This window comes from Pseudopipra pipra, chromosome 24 (assembly GCF_036250125.1).
Source record: "Pseudopipra pipra isolate bDixPip1 chromosome 24, bDixPip1.hap1, whole genome shotgun sequence".
Taxonomy (NCBI): Eukaryota; Metazoa; Chordata; class Aves; order Passeriformes; family Pipridae; genus Pseudopipra; species Pseudopipra pipra.
In genome coordinates, this window is record NC_087572.1 from 5,536,395 (window position 1) to 5,547,635 (window position 11,241).

Below are 11,241 nucleotides of genomic sequence, written 5' to 3' on the forward strand. Positions count from 1 at the left end.
ACCAAGCCGGAAAGCCAACTCCAGGAGAACATCCCACATTCACTTATGGAAAAGAGCTTCGGTTTGGGAGGGTTCTCCACTGGCTGCCAGAGGAAATGGAGCAAGGAGAGGGCTTTTCCTGCCAGAGGTGTGCAGGGAATGGCTTTCTGCACGTGGGTTCTGGAACAGTGAGTGAGGGAAGGCAGAGCTTTGCACTGTGCCAGGGCATGGATGTGCCAAGGGGCTGATACTCTGAGCCCTGAGTTCCAGGGGATGAATGGTTTGTAAATGAGTCCTGTCTTGTGTCGTCCAGGGAAAAAGCAGGTGCTCAGTGATCCTCATACTTTGAGCATCCTCTGGCAGTTCCCAATTTCCCAACCTGTGCCTGCTGCAGCCCCTTGGTGGCCTCCTCCTGTTCCTGTCACCCTCAGGGAGCAGACTTGGTCTTTTTGTCCCACAACCCTTCAAGTCTCTCACCCACAGAGCTCTAAATCCCCCAGGATGAAATGTTTCTCACTCTTGGCACACAGAATCCATCAGGACAGAGCTCCCATTCTTACTAGGGCCTTCAAAATCTCCTTTGGTTCAAGCAGCTCTATTAAACCCAAGAGTGGTGTGTTCATGGTGTGAGGTCCTGGGGATCAGGGAGGGAGATGAGAAATCCCCATCCTGCAGTGGCTCCCTGGCTTTGGGGGCTCCTCTGGACTCAGGGCCAGACTTTGGTCTCTTGGGCACAAAGGTCTTGCCTCTGACACCCTGACTGACCAACAAGGGAGTCAGTGACCACGTGGAGCTGAGTCCTTCTCCAGGCCAAGTGTGGACATTTTTCTGCTCCAGATGCTTTAGCCAAGCAGAGGGAAGAGGTGAAATTTTATCAGCACTCTGATGATGATGATGATGGGGGAGAAACACCAAAAGACAACAACTTTGTAAACAGGCTGCCATCAGCAAGGGACGAAAAGGAGCTGGGAAGGTTACTCTAGTTATTCCACCTATAATTAAAATACAGACTTTATTCCTTCTTCCAGTGAGCCTCATGCAGAGAATTAAACACAAGATTAATGAGGTGTCCGATGGTTTGTGTAGCTCCACTCAGAACTAAAGCAACTCTTTGCTCCTTGAGTGAGTGTGTGAGAGCAGCCTGTTCCCCTCCAGATGATCGGCTCTGCTACCAGTGACAGCTGCAGATGGGTGTTTGTGCTCCCTGCCAAGCTGTTGGGAAAGCAGGGACACAGAGCTGAAAGGAACAGGCTCAAACTCTCTGCTTTGAGTCACACAGAGGAGAACAAAAGCTCAGGGAAGGAGCAATAAATACCCAGCACTGGGGTCAGGCTTTGAGCTCTGGGCAGGTGACACTCACAGAGAGTCACAGAATGTGCTGAGCTGGAAGGGACCCCCAAGGATCATGAAGTCCAACCCTCAGCCCTGCACAGGCCCAGCCCCAGGAGTCCCCCCCTGTGCCCCAGAGGATCAGCCAAACCCTCCTGCAGCTCTGGCAGCCTTGGGGCTGTGCCCACTGCCCTGGGGAGCCTGGGCAGTGCCCAACCAGCCTCTGGGGGAAGAACCTTTGCCTGAGATCCAACCTGAGCCTGCCCTGACACAGCTCCAGCCGTTCCCTGGGTGCTGTCCCTGCTCCCCCAGAGCAGAGCTCAGTCCCTGCCCCTCCTCTGCCCCTGCCCAGGCAGTTGGAACTGCACTGAGGTCTCCCCTCAGTCTCCTCTGCTCCAGCTGAACACACCAAGTGCCCTCAGTGTCCTCCCACGCCTTCAAATCCAGGCCCTTCCCCATCTCTTTGTCCTCCTTTGGACACTCTCCAATGGCTCAATCCCTTCCCTCCATTGTGTCCCCCCAAACTGCCCCAATGTTGAGGTGAGGCCACCTCAGGGCAGAGCAGAGCGGGACAATCCCCTCCCTGGTGCCCCCAGGACAGGGTTGGCCCTCCTGGCTGCCAGGGCACTGCTGACTCAGGGACAACTGGCACCCACCAGGACCCCCAGGGCCCTTTCCCAACACTCCTTTCCAGCCTCTCTTTCCCTGGGTTTCCTCATCCCAGGGGCAGAAACTGGCACTTCCCCTTGTTGAACATCCTGTGGTTGGTGATTCCCAGCCCTCTAATTTGTGGAGGTCTCCCTGAAGGTTCTGCTCATCCAGCTGGGATTAGAGCTCTTAACCTGAGGTGGCTGTGACAAGCAGTGTGACCCTGTGCAGTCCTGCATCCCTGATGTGCAATATATACTTCACTGTATAACCCTGTGCTCGAGCTGGACGTGTTATCTCTTGCTTTCCTCATTTTTTCTTTATTTTAAGGACACCCAGTTCAAGTATTAACACCCAAAGCACTTGGGCTCGGTGTGAAACCCGTTTGCTCTTCCCAGACCCTCCAAACACGGGTTCTCCCTGCTGGTTCCAGACAATGATGCTTTCTCCTGTGAGGGTTGGAAGCAAGTGTTGACCCTCAGAGAGACAGACTGGGACCAAGAGAGATGAAGCAGGATTTAGAAATGCCAGTATGAGGAATAAAACACATGGTTTTTTGTAGGCGCATCACAAAGTCGTGAGATATCCAAGTTCCAAACTGGACCTGGGTATCAGAGTCCTTTTCGGCTTGATAAGGGAAATATAAAAATTCCTAAAAATTAAAACCTTTTGGGGCCATGTGGAAATTTCATACACAGAGGTTTCTTTTCTCTCTTTGGGCTAGAAACAAAGGAAGATCCATCATTTTTGATGGAGGGCACCTTGCGACCAATTGGAAGGAAGGGAAAGCCCCTTTTCAGAGAAAAGAAATCTTTTTAGGCAAAAATCAATATATTAAACTTATCTGAAAAAGGGTGGGATTTTATGAAACTATAAAATATGTTTATATAAAATATATTCTCCCCAAAAAACTTGGTGTGAGACCGGACCCAGTGCGCTGAATAAATTCTTTCTTTTTGTTTCATGAGTTTTTGCCGTCTTTCTAAATTCAAGGTAGAGATTTTTCTCACATCAGTCTCTTACCTTTCCAGAATTTTCTGAGCTCTTTTCTTGCTGTTTTCCTGCAGCCTTCATACAGAGCCACCACGGCTTCAGCTGTGCCTGCCAGGAGAGGATCTTCCTCTGCACCTCCTGCTTCCTTTCCTCTGTTGGGATATGTGGTGAGACTCAGCAGACTCCTTTTGCCTTCTCCTTCTCCCTGTCCCCACAAATGAGAGAGGAGCTCAGGGATCCATGCTGGTGGTCTGGGGTTCTGGGGCATCACAGAAACCTGGTGGAGTTCACCTGCTTTCCTTTCTGAAAGATTTCTGTCCAAGAACACAGGGCTGGAGACACCCCAGAAGGTGCCATGGTGCCTGGCTGATTGTGCCACCCATGTCCCTGGTGGGCCCCAGCCTGGCCAGACCCACCCCCAACCACAGATAAGAACCTAAACCTCCTCTGCTGACAAACCTGGGGCTTCCCTGTTCTCCCACCAGGGTGTTCTTCCTAAATGACCGGAAATTCCCTTCTCCCTGACGTGGAGAACAGTTCATTCCCATCTCCCTGCGGGAACCCCTCACATAGCTGACAGCTGTTATAACGTCTCCCTCAATGTAGACTAAACATTGTGGACTAATTTGTAGACTAATTGTAGACTAAACAAGCCTCCAATGTAGACTTGGAGACCAAACAAGCCCCGTTCTCGCAGCCTTTCCCCACAGGTCGCATGTTTGGGACCTCTGACCACGTTCACTGGACTGTGTCCTGCTGGTCCTCGTCTCCTTCTGAAGGCAGCGCCTGCTGGATGAGGTTCTCTGGCCATGGACATGAGGCAGAAGGTCTGTTTTGCATGTCTCATGGACAGCCTTTGGATTTATACCTCCCAGGGGAGGGGAGAGGGGAGAAAGCCAACCTCTCCTCGGCAGCTCCACTAATCCCCCGTTTACGACACTGCCTCCCAAATCAGGCTCCCAACAGCCAACAGTCACAAGACAGGGTGTTTCAGGAATTTTCTTCCTAATTCTGGTGTCTGGGTTGATGCATTCTGGTGTTCCTTGCACCTGAGAAGGCTGGAAACCCTGTGACCACCCCCAGCAGAGAGTGCTGAGAGATTACAAACGGTCAGATGATGGCAGAAAAATCACAACATCTATTCCTTGGGCAAGGATCAGAAGATATTTAGTATTTTTCCCATAGAATACCACAATTCTGAGAATTCTGGGCTGGAAACCAATAGGTTTTTGGTTTTTTTTTTTTCTTTTTTTTTAATTCCAGAAATACTCTGCAGTATCTTGTGAATCTTTCTGGATCTTGCTCTCTGTTCTCCAGCCAGATCCCATCCTTAAAATAGCATCACATTATCCTTAAGTTTGGAAAAGTCCCAGCACCACCACCATGGTCACCACTGAACCGTGTCCTCAAGTGCCACATCCACATGTTTTCTGAGCACCTCCGCAGGTGATGACCCCACCACTGCCCTGGGCAGCCCCTTCCAAGGCCTGAGCACCCTTTCCATGGAGAAATTCCTCCTGATGTCCAACCTGACCCTCCCCTGGCACAGCCTGAGGCCGTTCCCTCTCCTCCTGTCCCTTGTTCCCTGGGATCAGAGCCCGACCCCCCCCGGCTCCCCCCTCCTGTCAGGGGGTTGCAGAGCCAGAAGGTCCCCCCTGAGCCTCCTTTTCTCCAGGCTGAGCCCCCCCAGCTCCCTCAGCTGCTCCTGCTGCTCCAGCCCCTTCCCAGCTCCCTTCCCTTCCCTGGACGTGCTCCAGCCCCTCTGTGTCCTTCTTGTCACGAGAGGGGAGCTGAGAACTGGGGGTCTCACCTTTACCACTTCTCCAGAGCTTCAGGAAAGGTTGATGGGACAGGACTGGGGATGAGCTCAGATGGAAACACACTCCCCAGTACTAACCAGCACCTCATCTTGTCCTGCTTTCCCAAACACATCCAAATGGGGAATTAATTGGGCTTGCTCCCTCCAAGCCCTCATGCTGTAAATCCTCTGGAAGCTGTTTCCTAACTGAGGGGCTCTCACAGCCCTTACAGTAAGTAATAAAACCCCAGGAGGGTTTTCTTGTGGTCAAACTCTGAGGTCTGTTTTGGCCAAGCAAAGTGGGCTCTGCTCCGTCCTCCGGATGAAGTGGAAGTGGATTTATTTTTATTTATGCTGCAGTTTCAGCATTACTCACAAGGTAACATTACTCACAGAGCTGCTCTCCTGCACAGCTCCCCTTGTTTTCCTTATGTTTCCCTTCCTGCTTTGAGCTGAATTCTCCTTGGCATCAGCCATCAAACACCAAAGTGCCCAGGGATCAGTCGTGTCAGGGGCTGGCAGGGATCCGGTTCGGCCTCTGCTCTGCAGCTGTTGGAGAACTGGTTTTACTGGAAGGAGGGGGGTCTGTGTCTCCTGTCCTTTGAAGTCCAAGGAGCCCCTGGACACGTGCTCAGACTCTGATGTGTTCTCAGCTCATCCAAATGGCAGCTGGGCTGTGGCTGCAAAACCATCTTGTGGGGGGAAGCTTTGGGCTGTGAGGGGAAGAGCAGGAGTGAAACACCCACCTCGGTGCTTCAGAGAATCCTGGAGTATCCTGTGATGGAAGGGACCCCCAAGGATCATCTAGTCCAACCCCTGGCCCTGCACAGACACCCCAACAATCCCACCCTGGCCCTCAGAGCATTGTCCAAACCCTCCTGCAGCTCTGGCAGCCTTGGGGCTGTGCCCACTGCCCTGGGGAGCCTGGGCAGTGCCCAACCAGCCTCTGGGGGAAGAACCTTTGCCTGAGATCCACCCTGAGCCTGCCCTGGCACAGCTCCAGCCGTTCCCTGGGTGCTGTCCCTGCTCCCCCAGAGCAGAGATCGGAGCTGCCCCTGGGGAGGAGCTGCAGCCCCCCCTGAGCTCTGCCCCTCACCCCTCCTCAGACTCCACCTGGAGCCAAGGGAGAAGCAGAGACCCCAGGAAGCTTTTCATCCCATCCAAAGCATGGCAAGAAAATCACCCAATGGACCCCTCATGGAATCACAGAACCATTTGGGTTGGAAAAGCCCTCTAATATCTTGGAGTCTAACTGTTTTCCCAGCACTGCCAAGGCCACCACTAACCCGTGTCCACAAGTGCCACATCCACACATCTTCCCAGGGGTGGTGACTCACTTGGGCTTTTGCCCTCACACAGAAGGAGCCGAGTAGGGCTGGCTTCAGTGCAGGCACCCAGCTGGGAAATGTCTCAAATCAATAATACAATCCTACCCTGTGCTCCCTGATGGGCTCCTTCTGCCATCTCATACATAATTTCATCTCCCTGACCACAGTCTCTGTTGCTCACTGATGCAGTTCCAGCTCATTCCTCTGCGTGTTCTGGGCTCATAGATTTTAACCCTGCAATTCCCTCACCTCCCCCTCCCTCAGAGCTGTCCCTGTGGGGGTGTGCCCATGTGGAAATGCTCTTTCAGCTATGCCACCATCTCTTCTGGTGGATCCAGTCATGTCCTCCAAGGTGAGGGATGTGCCCACCTGAGGTGTGCTCTGGGGACTGAAAATGCTCCAGCAGAGCTGCCTGCACTGTTCCATCAGAGGAAGGACCCTCAGCAGGTGTTGGGGGGCTGAAATGTGAATCACAGAATCATAGAATCAGCTGGGTTGGAAGGGACCTCCAAGATCATCAAGTCCAACCCTTGATCCAACCCCACCGTGGTTCCCAGCCCATGGCACTGATGCCACATCCAGTCTCACCTTAAACACCTCCAGGGATGGAGAATCCACCCCCTCCCTGGGCAGCCCATTCCAATGGCTGAGCACCCTCTCTGGAAAGAATTTCTTCCCAATATCCAACCTAAACCTCCCCTGGCACAGCTGAAGACCCAGCCCTCTTGTCCTACTGCTGGTTCCTGGGAGCAGAGCCCGACCCCCCCCCGGCTCCCCCCTCCTGTCAGGGAGTTGCAGAGTCAGGAGGTCTCCCCTGAGCCTCCTCCTCTCCAGGCTGAGCCCCCCCAGCTCCCTCAGCCTCTCCTCACAGCACTTGTGCTCCACTCCCTTCCCCAGCCTCGTTGCCCTTCTCTGGCCCTGCTCCAGCCCCTCCATGTCCTTCCTGAGCTGAGGGCCCAGAGCTGGACACAGCACTCCAGGGGTGGCCTCACCAGTGCTGAGTCCAGGCCAAGAATCACTGCCCTGGACCTGTTGGCCACACTGTTCCTGAGCCAGGCCCGGAGGGTCTCTTGGAGCTACCCCAGCTTTCCATCACCACAAACTTTCCAACAGCAGAAGCTCTCCCAGCCTTCTTGAAGCTGAGCTCAGAACCTGATGGGAGCCTCCTGGAGATATGGACAAGAATTTCTTACAAGAGCTGTAGTGACAGGACAAGGGGGAATGGCTTAGATGGAAAAAATCCTTCCCTGAGAGGGTGGGGAGGCCCTGGCACAGGCTGCCCAGAGAAGCTGTGGCTGCCCTTGGAATCCCTGGAAATGTCCAAGGTCAGGTTGGAGCAATCTGGACTAGAGGAAGGTGTCCTTGCCCATGGCAGAGGAGTGGAATGAGGTGGTTTTTAAGTCCCCTTCTGACCCAAACCATTCCATGGTTCTCTGATTCCACGATTCAATGACTGTGTCTGTGCATCTGTCCTGGCAAATATTCTCAGCAGCCTCTGCATAAGCCAATGTCTCTGAACACCTTTGCCAAAAGGGATTATTATTATTTACTCACTCAAGGCAAAGAAAATATTCCAAAAGGAGTTGTCCTCCTGCACTGCTCTTCCCCAGCCCTGGCTTATCCCTGTCCTGGTGCTGTGATTTGGGATGGGGAAGGCAGACAGCCTTGATGTGTTTTTTTTTCTCCCAGAGCTTACCCAGCACACCCATCCCCTTCTTCCCATGAGAAACACCTCTCCTTCTCCACTCAGCCAACATGTAAGTGCCCTCTGATATTAGAAACTTAAATGGAAAAACAGTTTAAATACTCGAATTTGGGTAAATATAGAGGTTCCTAACTGAGAGTGTGCCCTGCCTGGTGCACCAACCCTCACCCTCAGCATCACTGGAGAGATTTTGGGGGTCTCAATCCTGCAATTTCAGGGTAACTTTTCCCACTGCTGATCTCCTTGGTGTGCCCAGGATGACAGTGAACTGGGTGGGGTTCAGGGGAGATCCTATTTTATCTGGTCCCTCTGACAGCTGAAAGGCCTGATCCAAACTGCCAGACAAACCCCAGTGTTTGCTATTATTAGTTTTCAATTATGCATTGAGAGATTAAAAAGTCATGCTAGTTAATTACAACAGGTTAAAGCAGGAACATGGCTTTACAGCAATGGTGATATGAGTCCCAAGGAATAAAAGCAATGGGATGAGGGCAGGGGGGTGCAGAGGGAGAGGAGACAACCCTGGAGGGTTACAGGGAAGGAAGTCATCAGCTTTGTGTCATCTGCTGAAAGGCTGCAGGAGCATGGACATGGTGCCATTTGGAGCTGAGAGTTGGAGCTCCCATCCCACACCAATTCCCAGAGGAGCTGCATGAAACCCTCAGCCTGGGTAAGCAGCAGGAGCAGTCCTGGTGCTGAGACAGAGGGACAGAGAATCCCAGAGTCTGCTGAGCTGGGAGGGACCCCCAAGGCTCATGGAGTCCAACCCTCAGCCCTGCACAGGCCCAGCCCCAGGAGTCCCCCCCTGTGCCCCAGAGGATCAGCCAAACCCTCCTACAGCTCTGGCAGCCTTGGGGCTGTGCCCACTGCCCTGGGGAGCCTGGGCAGTGCCCAACCAGCCTCTGGGGGAAGAACCTTTGCCTGAGATCTACCCTGAGCCTGCCCTGACACAGCTCCAGCCGTTCCCTGGGTGCTGTCCCTGCTCCCCCAGAGCAGAGCTCAGTCCCTGCCCCTCCTCTGCCCCTGCCCAGGAATTGGAACTGCACTGAGGTCTCCCCTCAGTCTCCTCTGCTCCAGGTCTCTGGAGCAACCCTTGCTAAACCCTTCTGTATTCTGGGACTGTCCTCATGTTTTGTAACTCTTGATACCAGACTCTAAATAATCACTCCCCAAATTACCAGTGCCCTCCTCAGGCTTTAAATTATTTTCATAGATTCTTTGCTTGGAATCACAGCAGACTTTTTAGTGCAAAGCTTCATGGAAAATAAATCATGCAGGCAAGAGATGGGGCAGGGAAAAATTTGTGCTCCTGCAGCTGAGTCTGTAAAACCCTGCTGTGGGATGGCTCCTTCTCTCCCTGCTGCACAAGACATCTTTCCCCTCTCAGAAGAAGCTGTGTCTAGGCCTGGCTCACAGTTTCTTGCCTAAAAAAGCAAGTGAGCCCCACCAAATCGAGCAGTGGTGGCCGAATCAACACCTCCCTGATGCCTCTTCCAGGCTGTTGCGTTTCACCACGTCCCGCAGAGGTGACTCCTGGGGACAAGGGGATGTGGGGCTGTGTCCCAGAGACTCCAGGATTTTTGGTGGATGAGCTTGAACCCACCCCTGAAGGCTGGGCTGAGCCGAGTGTCAGCAGGACTGAAAAAGCAGCACTGGGGGATGCCCGGAGAGGAATTTCCCTTCCTTGTCTTGTGCAAAGCTTCTGCCCCGGGGCAGGAACATTCCTTCCCAGCTAATGGTCTCCCTTTGGCCACAGCAGAGCCGGGAATTGCCCGGAGGCGGGGCTGGAGAGATCCAGCTGCTAATGAAGAGTGATCCCTGCCCGACCCTCGCATCACATGGGTTGGCACAGGAGCTCTGGCAGCGTTTTACAGGGCAAAGACCTGCAAGAGAGGAGAGAGACTGAAGTTTATTGCCCTGTTTGAATTCCACATGCCTCCAGATGAAAAACAAGCCACTTAAAATTATAAAAGAGCCTGCTTTTTATTTAGTGGAGTGGCAACAAAACTCCCAGCCACATCCCTCTCCCAGGCTGGATTCGTGTGGATCAGACACTGCCAGTCACAGAAGTTTTCCTGACATAAAGCAACTGCCTGCTTGCAGGAGAGGTTTGAAGGCTGCTGCAGGAATTGCTGCCTGTGTGCCTGGAGTTAATCCATCCTTGCATCATTCCCTCCCAGCCCTCCTGCCGTGGCACCAACCCTACACCCTGTGGGGGAAAGGCAGGATGAGGGGGAAGGGATGGAATCATGGAATCCCATCCCTACACCGTGTGGGGAAAGGCAGGATGAGGGGAAGGGATGGAATCCCATCCCTACACCGTGTGGGGAAAGGCAGGATGAGGGGGAAGGGATGGAATCGGTGGTGGGTGTCCCAGAGGAGCAACTGTCGAGGGGTGAAAGGGGTTGGAAGAGAAGAGAGGAGGTGTCAGGCTGATATTTGAGTTGGATGGAGACAATCTGGGACAGGGAGAGGTTCCAGATCTCTGAGGAAGAGGAAGGTAGAGAAGGGGAGCAAGGAACGATGGAGTCATGCCCTTGAGAGGGGAGAAGAGGGAAGGGCAGAGGGTGAACTCCGAGGGCACAGGGAAGGAGGAACAGCCCTCCCTCAGCCCGTCAGTGGGGTGGGACAGGAGAGAAGGGGTGGCAGCCTGGAGCTGGGCTGAGCTGTCCCTCCTGCAGCCCTGGCCCAGGCCCCACAACCCGAGAGCATCCAGAGATCAGGGAGGGAGGGAGGGAGGACAGTCGGGGTCTCGGGGGATCACCTGCCAAACAGGGTGAGTGTATTCAGCAGGGCTGAGCCAAACTGTGCTCTGAGAGCTCACCCTACACGAGACACTGCTCCCGGGGGAGCCTTCCCAGGCTGAGGGTTTCATGTACAGCCTGGGGGAGCTGCGAAAAGCCCCGTTTCCAGCTTTTTCCAGGCTCCCAAACCCTCCTGGTCGTGCGTCACGGAGTGTGAGAGCCGCAGTCCCCCGGGGCCGGGCTGCAGGGACGGGAGAGGGGAAGGTGTGTGACAACGAGCCCTCCCCGAGGCTCTTCACCCCCTGTGCCCCGCTGTCCCCCCCCCGTGTGGGAGCGATGCAGATGCAGATGCAGATGTCTGAGGGCACATGTGCTCTCTCCAGCATTACATCACTGCAGGCACACGGCAGCAGGGAGCAGTGCAGGCTGTGAGCAGGGCCAGGGCAGGCTGCTGCCTTCTGCTCAAAACAAACCACTGCAGCACCTGGGGGGCTGTGGAGCAGAAAATATTCGGGTTTTCACCAGCCTCTCATCACCTAAACACTTGTGCCACGGTCCTTCGTGCTCCTTTCTTACCGTGAGGGTGGTGAGGTTGCCCAGGGAGAGGTTGTGGACTCCCTGTCCCTGGAAGTGTCCAAGGGCAGGTCGGACATGAGCCAAGCCTGGCACTGTTCTCTTGCAACCCTGCAGCAACATTGCATGTGCCAAACACAGGCA

At 53.9% G+C, this 11,241-nt stretch overlaps 1 long non-coding RNA gene across 1 annotated transcript; it reads right to left on the bottom strand.

Moving 5' to 3' along the window:
- Positions 1–974: 974 nt before the first annotated feature.
- On the bottom strand, positions 975–3,235 carry LOC135402305 (uncharacterized). Its single transcript, XR_010425082.1, has 2 exons — positions 2,980–3,235; positions 975–1,191 (listed from the first exon to the last, which is right to left on the bottom strand). It is a non-coding gene; the product is annotated as an uncharacterized LOC135402305 (long non-coding RNA).
- Between the last annotated feature and the right edge of the window lie 8,006 nt (positions 3,236–11,241).